The sequence below is a fragment of the Chiloscyllium plagiosum genome, unplaced genomic scaffold, assembly GCF_037043375.1.
Source record: "Chiloscyllium plagiosum isolate Xiang-an unplaced genomic scaffold, Cpla_swu_hap1 HiC_scaffold_14, whole genome shotgun sequence".
Lineage (NCBI taxonomy): Eukaryota > Metazoa > Chordata > Chondrichthyes > Orectolobiformes > Hemiscylliidae > Chiloscyllium > Chiloscyllium plagiosum.
Window position 1 is genome coordinate 113830189 of NW_028270152.1, and position 9338 is coordinate 113839526.

General features: G+C 41.6%; 1 non-coding gene across 1 annotated transcript; it reads right to left on the reverse strand.

Moving 5' to 3' along the window:
- Positions 1-5178: 5178 nt before the first annotated feature.
- trnar-acg (transfer RNA arginine (anticodon ACG)) lies at positions 5179-5251 on the reverse strand. Its single transcript has one exon. It is a non-coding gene; the product is annotated as a tRNA-Arg (tRNA).
- Positions 5252-9338: the final 4087 nt, after the last annotated feature.

Consider the following 9338-nt stretch of genomic DNA (forward strand, 5'->3'; position numbering starts at 1 on the left):
GAGCTGTACTTTTTCTCAATGATAATGTCTCTTGATATCTTTTTTATCAAAGGCATTTTAAAACAGTTCGGGCTCAGAATCGGATAAAGTGTTACAGAGATGAAAGTGTTCACTGTGAGGCCTTTCGTTTCTCCGTAAACAGCTGAGGCTTAAGGCCAAAGATTTAATGTTTTAGAAATGAACTGTATAATGGAAAAGGAGAGGTCATTCTGGAAAGTTGAATTCGGTTTTTAGATCCTGCAGCAGTGGTGCACTAACTATTAACCTCTCTCCTTCTGCCCTTCTAATTTTTAACTGTAAGCTTCTGTTTCATTTTTACTGTTTATAAGGTACTTTTTTTTAAGGATTGTTGTGTATTTTCAGAACAGCATAAGTAAGTCTACTTTGGATAGACTAAGTTCTGTGGATATTCTATATTCTGTATTTTGTTTTTCAATCCGTCATTTTGTGAATAATTTTTGTAACTAGCTTACTCGGGTAATTTTCACTGTACGCTTAACGAAAAAGTATAACGTTACGGTCTGTGTTGTCTGCTTAATAACGTTTTGAATGGTTTAGCCTCGTCCATAATAAATTGGGAGGTAGTTGATGGATTAAAAGAGCAACTGATAGGTGCTTGCGTCTTTATTTCGGGTGTTGATTTGGATTGGGATAGGCAATGATTGGGAAAGCAATGTCTCATTTAGGTACAAAGAGTTGTCTTGCTATGGACGATGTAAAGTTGGTAGTTTTACAAAAAAGAATTCAGGCCGGGCTTCTGGAAATAGCAGACGTAATTCTGGGGTTGTATTTGCCTCTTTCTGTGAGGAAAGGAGAGATCATTACCGCAGTAGCTCACCATTTAACTAAGCTGCAAAATCCATGAGAATCTGTGGAGATGGTGAAAATTTATTTGAAAATGAAGCAGCTTGAGTTAGACTCGAGAGATAAGGAAAGGACACCAGATTTGAAGCAGTTTGAGATACGATTTGAAGTAGAAAGAGGGAAAAAGAGAGAGCAGCAGAGCAGACAGAAAGGGAGACAGGGTTTGAACTTCAGAAATTGGCATTTATTAAAGGAATTCACCTAAAAAGGCTGGAGATAAAGGCTGAAGATAAGCTTACTCTGGAAGGGCATATTGTTAAAACGACAAGGTTAGCAGCTGAAATGGCTGATTGTTATGAAGTAGTCCATAAAACAAGGATGGCTTTCCACAATCATTTTAAGTCTGAGAGATAGAAATTGGGGCAAAGAGAAATCCTCACGTGGAAAGGGAAAGTTAAATCTCTGTGAAAATCATTAGGATAACTTATCACAGGGTAAATAGGAAACTCTTGACGGGAACAAGTTCTGAGGTTTTCATTGCAATAAAGTAGGCCACATGAAATCAGTGTTGGAGAACTAGGGAAAGCACTGGAAAGTCAGATGCAGGGAAACGAAACAAGCCTGGATGTTTTGTTGGCATGGCAATAGAAAACACAGTGGAGGGTGGAAAGCTGCATCAGAGTGCACAAGCCGATCAGAGGCTGGTAAGGGGGAAGTGCCACATCTGCTTTAATAATATACCTACAAAGTTAAAGTTCATTTACCTTGGCCAGGGGTAGCAGATAGAGAGGAAACAATATTGAGGGACACAGGATCGTGCTTGTCTGTGAATCAGAAGGAGGGAGAAATATGTACTCCCGAAGAACTATGTATACGGGAATTCATGGTGGGACGAAAAATTGCTGAGTTATGTACAGTGAGGAGAGAGTGGGCAGAAAGAGTGGGGAATTTCTGGTGGGAGGTCTGGACAAACTCTCAGCTTCAAGAATACAATTTGTGCTTGCAAATGATATAGCTCAATCACCGGTAAGCGTGCTGCCTCCTCCAGATGAAAAGCCAGTCGAGATGCAGGCAAGTGCAGCAATGCAGGACGTTTATCAAGGAATTTTCCCAGATTGTGTCTTAACGCGATCACAAATTCACAAGCTGAAGCAGGACAAATCAAAAGGCATGGATATGGAAGCAGAAATATGATTACAATTTTTTTTTTCAGGTAAGTGGCACACAGCAGGGGACAAGCGTTAGTAATGCAAGTATATTCAGCTCTACTATGCTACTGAGTTACAGCAGAAAGATGAATAATTAAAGCAGTTGGATCAGAAGACATGTACTTGGAAGGAGAATGAATGCATCCCCGTGTGATATTACTTTGCAAATGATATGTTAAGGAGGAAATGGAGAGCAACACATATTCAAGCAAGTGAGAAATGGGCAGAGTTTATTTTTCCAGTAGGGTACAGAAAAGTGGTGCTGCGAGTGCCGCATGTGCCACAAACTGGAGGGTTCGTCGGCGTGATGAAAACGGAGGCTAAAATACAAAGACATTTTTACGGCCTGGATTGCAGAGGAATGCACTTGAATTTTGCCAGACGTATCATACATTTCAAATAATAGGAAAACCATGGGAAACAATAAAGCCTGCACCTTTAATATCTATCTCAGCGTTCGAGGAATCTTTCTTAAGTGTCTTCATTCATTGTGAAGTTTCCCTACATCCAGTAAAAGATGGGAATAAGTATTAATTAACAGAAAAAGGATGTATTGACGAGATTTCCAAATGTTGTTCAATCATGCAATATGACAGCTAAAAGGATAGTGGACGAATTCCGGTTTTTTAACAAACTAGATGAAGACTACCATCAGAGATACAATTAGCTCAAGGGTCAAACTTCACGTCCAAACTTTTCAAGGAGTGTATAGATAGCTTGGAAATAAAACGATTTAAATCTACTGTGTACAATCCAGAATCACAGGGTGCACTGGAAAGGTGACGTCAATTATTAAAGACTATATTGAGGTTTTATGGTTCGGAGTAGCCAGATTATTTCCATAAGGGAGTTGCGTCAGTGCTGTTTGCGATCTGAGATGTACCAAAAGAATCCACCAAACTCAGTCCATCTGAAACCAATTTTGGGCATAAAGTAAGAGGACCATTAAAATTTATTAAGGAAAAATTAATAAATCAGATTACAGAGACCACGCATTTGGATGATGTGTCAAATTTTAGAGTTGAACTAAATAATGTTGGGGAGTTGTCGAAACAGTATTAAAAAGTATCGCAGCGAATATGAAGCAGGAAGTGTATGAGAAATCAAAAAATCACAATTGAGCCGCTTGGAACAATGCAATTATTTAAAATTCATTAATCGGTGAAACTTTAAAGCAAGGTTTAAAAGACCTTATCAAAGTAAGAGGAAATTGAGTGAGGTTAGCTACTTGATAGGGACTCCAGTCATGAAGGAATCTCAAGGAATGTGATGGGAATATGCTCTAACGGTAATTTGGCAGAGAACGAACGCAAGATGAGAATGTGGTATTGACTACGACACACTGGGAAGAACCAATGTCAGGGAGTTCTGCATTGGACGTTCCTGAAATAAAATTGGACAATGCAAAAGTTGTCCAAAAATGGTAAAGTTATTCAGTTATCTTCCAGAAGAAAATCGAAAGAGTTATTACTGTTGCATGGGGAGATCTGCTGAAATATACTGGGAATTAATAATCTAATTGTAGATGATGTAAATATAGGAGATGCTGTTCTGACTCTGTAAAGTCCTTGCAGGTATAACCCTTTAAAGTTGTACAAGTTCATAAGTAGATGTCACGTATGCACCAAAACGGCATAACCGAAGTGAGTTTCAATGAATAGAGTGCACCCATCATCATGGTGCCAGAGCCAGAAAAGACCCAACAGTTATGTGTGGACTATCACAAAATCAATGTTGTTAGAAAGACTGATGCGAAGACATATCTGCAGTTAGAGGACTGTGTGGAAAAGATTGGAGGAGCAACTTACACTTCTAAGTTGGACTTCCTCAAAGGTTACTGGTAGTGAACTTTGTCAGAAAGATCAAAGGCAATTTTATAACGCCAACTGGCCTGCAGAAATTTAAAGTAATGACATTTGTACGGAAAACACTTCAGCCACATTTCAGAGGTTAACTGACAGGGTAATTGCCGAATACGCAACTGATTGGTGTATATGGTGCCTGGTGACTTTCAGTCTCTCATGGATTGAATATTTACAGCATTTATCGGGCTTTTTTGATCGAATTCGGAAGTCAAACTTATTTGTAAACCTAGCTGAAAGTACATCTGCCAATGCTAAAGTCTCCTTCCTGGGATATGTCGTTAAACACGGACAAATAGCCCCACGGGATGCGAAATCGAAAGTTACAGGGGACTTTTACACATTGTTGACGAAAAGAACAGTGCTACGGTTCCCCGGATTGAGTGGCTTTTACTGAAAATTTGTGCTGAATGTTAGCAGTGGGACTACTCCACTCACCGAACTGTTAAAAACCGGCAAGAAATTTCAGTGAACACAAGACTTTCAAAATGTTGTTTTTCTCAGAGCAGAGCTGATTGTGAGGAGACATGATTGACGTGTACGAAATAATGAGGAGCAAGGAATTACAGATTGAAGGAAACATTTGCTCTTGATCGATCACCGGGGTTTGTAGATTTCAGATAAAATGCAGAAAGCTTTGAATAGACTGGTAGGAAAACTTTATCAGTCAGCGGGTGGTCGACTCTAGAACTCACACTCTATAAAGATCAGTTGGACAGTTAACCCTTCATTCTTCTCTGATTCCACTGGCCAAAGCGTTTCGAAAAATACTCAAAGCAGACCATCACCGCGAGCAACAGTTATTCGATCGCTGGCTTTATGAAATGGAAAGGTGCCCATGAGCAACGTGTGCGACTATTCGGCTTCCCTCCTGTGATGACGCTGGAACATTGACTCTCATGTTCTCGGGGACATTTAATGAAGGCATAATCGTTCCTGCAGATTAGGAACATATACCTTATTTCGGCTTCAGCAAAAGCAGTTGTTAGGCTTGATAACAGTCTGCACTTCCCCCGAGCCAGGTAGGATTCGAAACTATGATTTCCTGATCCGTTGTCAGGTGCGTTATCCATTGCGCCACTGGCCCAACGCACGCGCTGCATTTTAAGAGCCGTGATGTTAATACGGACATGGTTAATAGTAGTCATGTTTAGCAGTTGAACAAGCGATAAAGATAATCACTGTCATTGACTCTCATGTTCTCAGGGACATGTAATGAAGGCATTCTCATTCCTGCAGATGGGGAGCTCATACCTTATTTCGGCTTTAGAAAAATCAGTTTTTAAGCAGGATTAACCTGCATGCGAGCCAGGTAGGATTCGAACTTACAGTCTCCTGATCCGTAGTCAGGCGCGTTATCCATTGCGCCACTGGCCCGATGCACAGAGGCAGCCTTAAGAACCGTGATGTTAATACGGACACGGTTAATAGCAGTCATGTTCACCAGTTGAACAAGCAATAAAGATAATCACTGTCACTGCTTCAGTCTAATCTTCATCACCTTTCAAAGCCGCGAATTTTCCAAAAAAAAAACACATATGTCCTCATGAAGTTTCATTCACACTCTGTCTGCTCAGTCATTTAATGGAATCACTGCTGATGTGATGAATTTCGAATCCACTTTTTCAGCATAACTGACGTGAATGTGAGCCTAATCACCACATTGTATATACTAGTTAACTTTCAGAGGTTTCGAGTTCAGTAACGACTTTTGCGAGTATGCAGGAAAGTGAATACTGTGAACCAAGCAAAAAAATCCCTTCATGGAAATTAATCCAGTGCAAAGTCAAACATATAAGAACGGCAGATGACGTAAACATTTCTCTGCATCACTCTGCACAGTGCTTCTCCAAGAATTGACTCTTTGCAGAATTCTTCTTTGTAATTTAGGCTGTCCCAGTTGTAGATACTCTTACAATCCACAAACAAGTATCCTGCTGAAAACTACTTACTTAAGATTAAAATAGTTGACCATCTATTCGACCAGCTGATGTCCCAATGTTCCCTGCTCCATGTCAATACAAGTTCTTGCAGGTGAAATTGGTGCTCCCAGCATGATGTCCACTGCTTCTTGATGCGTGGGATTTGAAGCCGCTGTCGTTAAGGCGAGAGCATTTAGCCTCGATATTTCACGTGCCTCTGTATCATCAGAGAATGGCACTACGCTCACCGATTGCATTTTCGCAGCCACATGCTCGCGCTGAACGCCATGACCATTTCCAATTAGTTTTGAGTACACTGCAAATCAATTTCTCTGATTCCACGCCCTTGAGCTGGGATTATATGACATGCCATTATATGATTACGTCAAGAAGTGAGGAAATTGGTGAAGTAACCAATGTTAAAATCCAGTGTTATTGCGAAATACATTTCAGCAATACCCTGCAGTATCCCATGACCCTTTGAAGTTTTGTAGATATCTCGCAAACTTAACATCCTACAACCTCAGTGTTGCAAACTCTGCAGTCTCTCCGGACATAGAAGCTATATATTCAACCGAATCTGAGTTCCCACATCTCAGTCACTGTTTGACAAGTATTCCTTTGTGCGTGTGGTTCTTTTCTTGGCATAACCTCTGCCACGATCCTTATTGCTTTTTGCATCGTGCTTTTCCATGTGGCGCCAGGATCATGAAATGGTTCTTCCTTGGCATTGGGGTAAAAACAATGACTGCAGATGCTGGAAACCAGATTCTGGATCAGTGGTGCTGGAAGAGCACAGCAATTCAGGCAGCATACGAGGACAGCCTGTCCTCGGATGCTGCCTGAATTGCTGTGCTCTTCCAGCACCACTGATCCAGAATCTTCCTTGGCATTGTCAACACAGCAAGTTGTGCTCGAATCACTGTCACAGCAATCGGAATTTTGTCCGCTTTACTCCATGTCATATGTGCTTAGCAAACGCTGAGAAAATCAATCTTTGTTTTACATGAAAATACTCTACGTGGTGATAGGTTTCCTTCTTCAAACACACGCTGTCTCACACCTTTGCGTTTCACATATCATAACCACCCTTTATCGGAGAAATCTCTCCCTCCCACAAGAACTAACTCGCCTAAACGTCCACCCTCCCATTTCACTGAGGTATTGTGCAATATAATACTGACATTTACACTGTTCATTCTGCACTGCTGCGGTCACTGTTTTGGGTGAAAGTGCTCAATCCCATGGTCGGCATCTTCAAGCAATTCAATCCATTTAGATGCAGCTGTTCTGTAATTAATCCTCGTGGAGCAGCTTTTACTGACACGGACAAGAGATTACTGGAGCATCAATCTCAGGATAAGTGCAAAGCGCAGGTTTGAGCTAAAGATGTTTTATTGGAAAAGACAAGTTTCTGTGGCTTTCTCCAGTCATTTATTTCATTTGTTCATTCGGTTCCCCCGAAATATTGCGTGCAGTTCTGCAATTCACATTACAGTAGTCATTTGATCGCACTGGAAACCGTGCAGAGATTTACCAAGTTGAAAAGTTTAGGTTATGAAGACAGATTGTTTTGACTGGGGTTGCTTTCTTAAGGCAGAGGAAACTGTGAGGATACATGTTTCATCTGCACTAAGTAATGAGCGACATGGACAATGCAGACTAAAAGAAACGTTTCCTCTTGACCGATCAACAGGGACGTAGACTGAAGTTAAGATGTGGAAAGGATTGAGGAGATATGCAGAAAAATCTCATCAGCAAGCGGATGGTTGTATCTGGATTCACTGTCTGAAGGGATGCGCAGAGGCAAACCCACATAACCTTCAGAAATACAGGGATCTGAACTTGAGTTGTTAATGCATACAAGGCCAAGTGATGAAAATGAATAAAGATAGTCAAGCGATTGCATCTGACGAAAGCATGTACAACGACCTTGAGGGCACTCATTCTACACAATCTGGTATTCGTGTAGCTGTCCATGGTGGGCTAGCTGTTCCATTGTTTTCGCTTTCTTCGCTGTCACCCGGCTTTGATTCTCAGTTCGGGAGTTGGGGTTTGTTTTGATCCTGACAGCGACATCAGCAAAAGCAGACCACCTGCAAAGGGAGTGCTTTTCGTACCTCGGATCAATTAATGACGTCGAGAAATGAGAGACGATGTCCCAGCCTCTTAAAGAAGGGGAACAGTGCCTCGACAGTCTCTATTCATTCAGAAAGTTCACTCTCCATTCTCCTCTGATTCCGCTTCCTAAAGGTTTTCCCAAAATTGTCAAAACTGAGACTTGGCTCTGTGTCTTGTTTCCTTCACAATCGCACGTGCCACAGTAAACCTCAGAAAGTTGACAGGTGTAAAGGGCAGCGTGAGTGACGAATTCAGCTTCCCCCCGAGTGATGACTCTGGGATATTGACTCTGACGTTCGCAGGGGCATTTAATGAAGGGACTCTTGACCCTGCAGTTCAAGGTGCAAACCGCATTTTGGCTTCAGAACAGTCAGTTATTAGTGCAATAAAGTCAGCGCTGCCCGCAAGCCAGGTTGGAATCAAAACTCCATACAGCAGATCTGTAGTTAAGCATGTTATCCATGTACCACTGGCCCGTTGTATGTGCTACATTGTGCGGGAGATTAGCTTGTATGCGAATTTGAAGCCTGCCAGTATTGGTCTTGAACCAAGTTGAAACCCTAACTACCATCTCTGGACCGTAAGCAAGCGTATTATCCATTGTGACACTGTGCTTGCGCGTACTTGAGGTTGGTATTCTGCAGAGTTGTGATCCAAACACGGACATGACCAATCGTACTTATGTTCACACGTTGAATAACCAGGAAAAATAATCACCGTTAATGCTTCATTCCAATGCTCCACTCTTTGTGCAGCGGGAGGTTTTGTAACGAAACGACATTCATCCTCATGAAACTTCCATTCACTTTGTGTCTACTCAGCAACTCAATGGGATCTCCGCTCATCTGATGAATTTAAAATTCACTTTACTGATTTTGCTCCATCACTTTTGATAAACCAATGCCTAATCACAACATCGCATTCAAGCCAATTTTCGAAGTCTGAAAGTATTTTAACGACTTGTGCGAGTTTCAAGAAATTGAATAAAATGAAATGAGCAAAAAAATTCCCTCTCTGCCCAGAGCAGAGTTAGCCATATGAGAAAGCTCAGAGAGCGAAAACATTACCTCCGTTTCCCTCAGTACAGATGTCAATAGAAGCTGCTCTAGATACAGTTGTACCTACAAGCTTGATATCCCGATGCTCCCTGCTTCGTGTCAATGGAAGCTGCTGCAGTTGAGGTTGGAGCTCCCAGCCTGATGCGACGTATACCACGTCAATAGTAACTGCTCCACGCAATGTTGGAACTCCCAGTCCCCGGCATTTCAATTCACTCTGTACTTTCAGTGAAACACTTCACACTCAATGATTTCATTACTGACCTCATATCCGCTGGCTCATCCTCATCCGCATTTCCAGTTTGATCTTCGCTGCTGCACCATACATTTTCTCGTATTCCAGGCCTGAAACCTGGCACTATA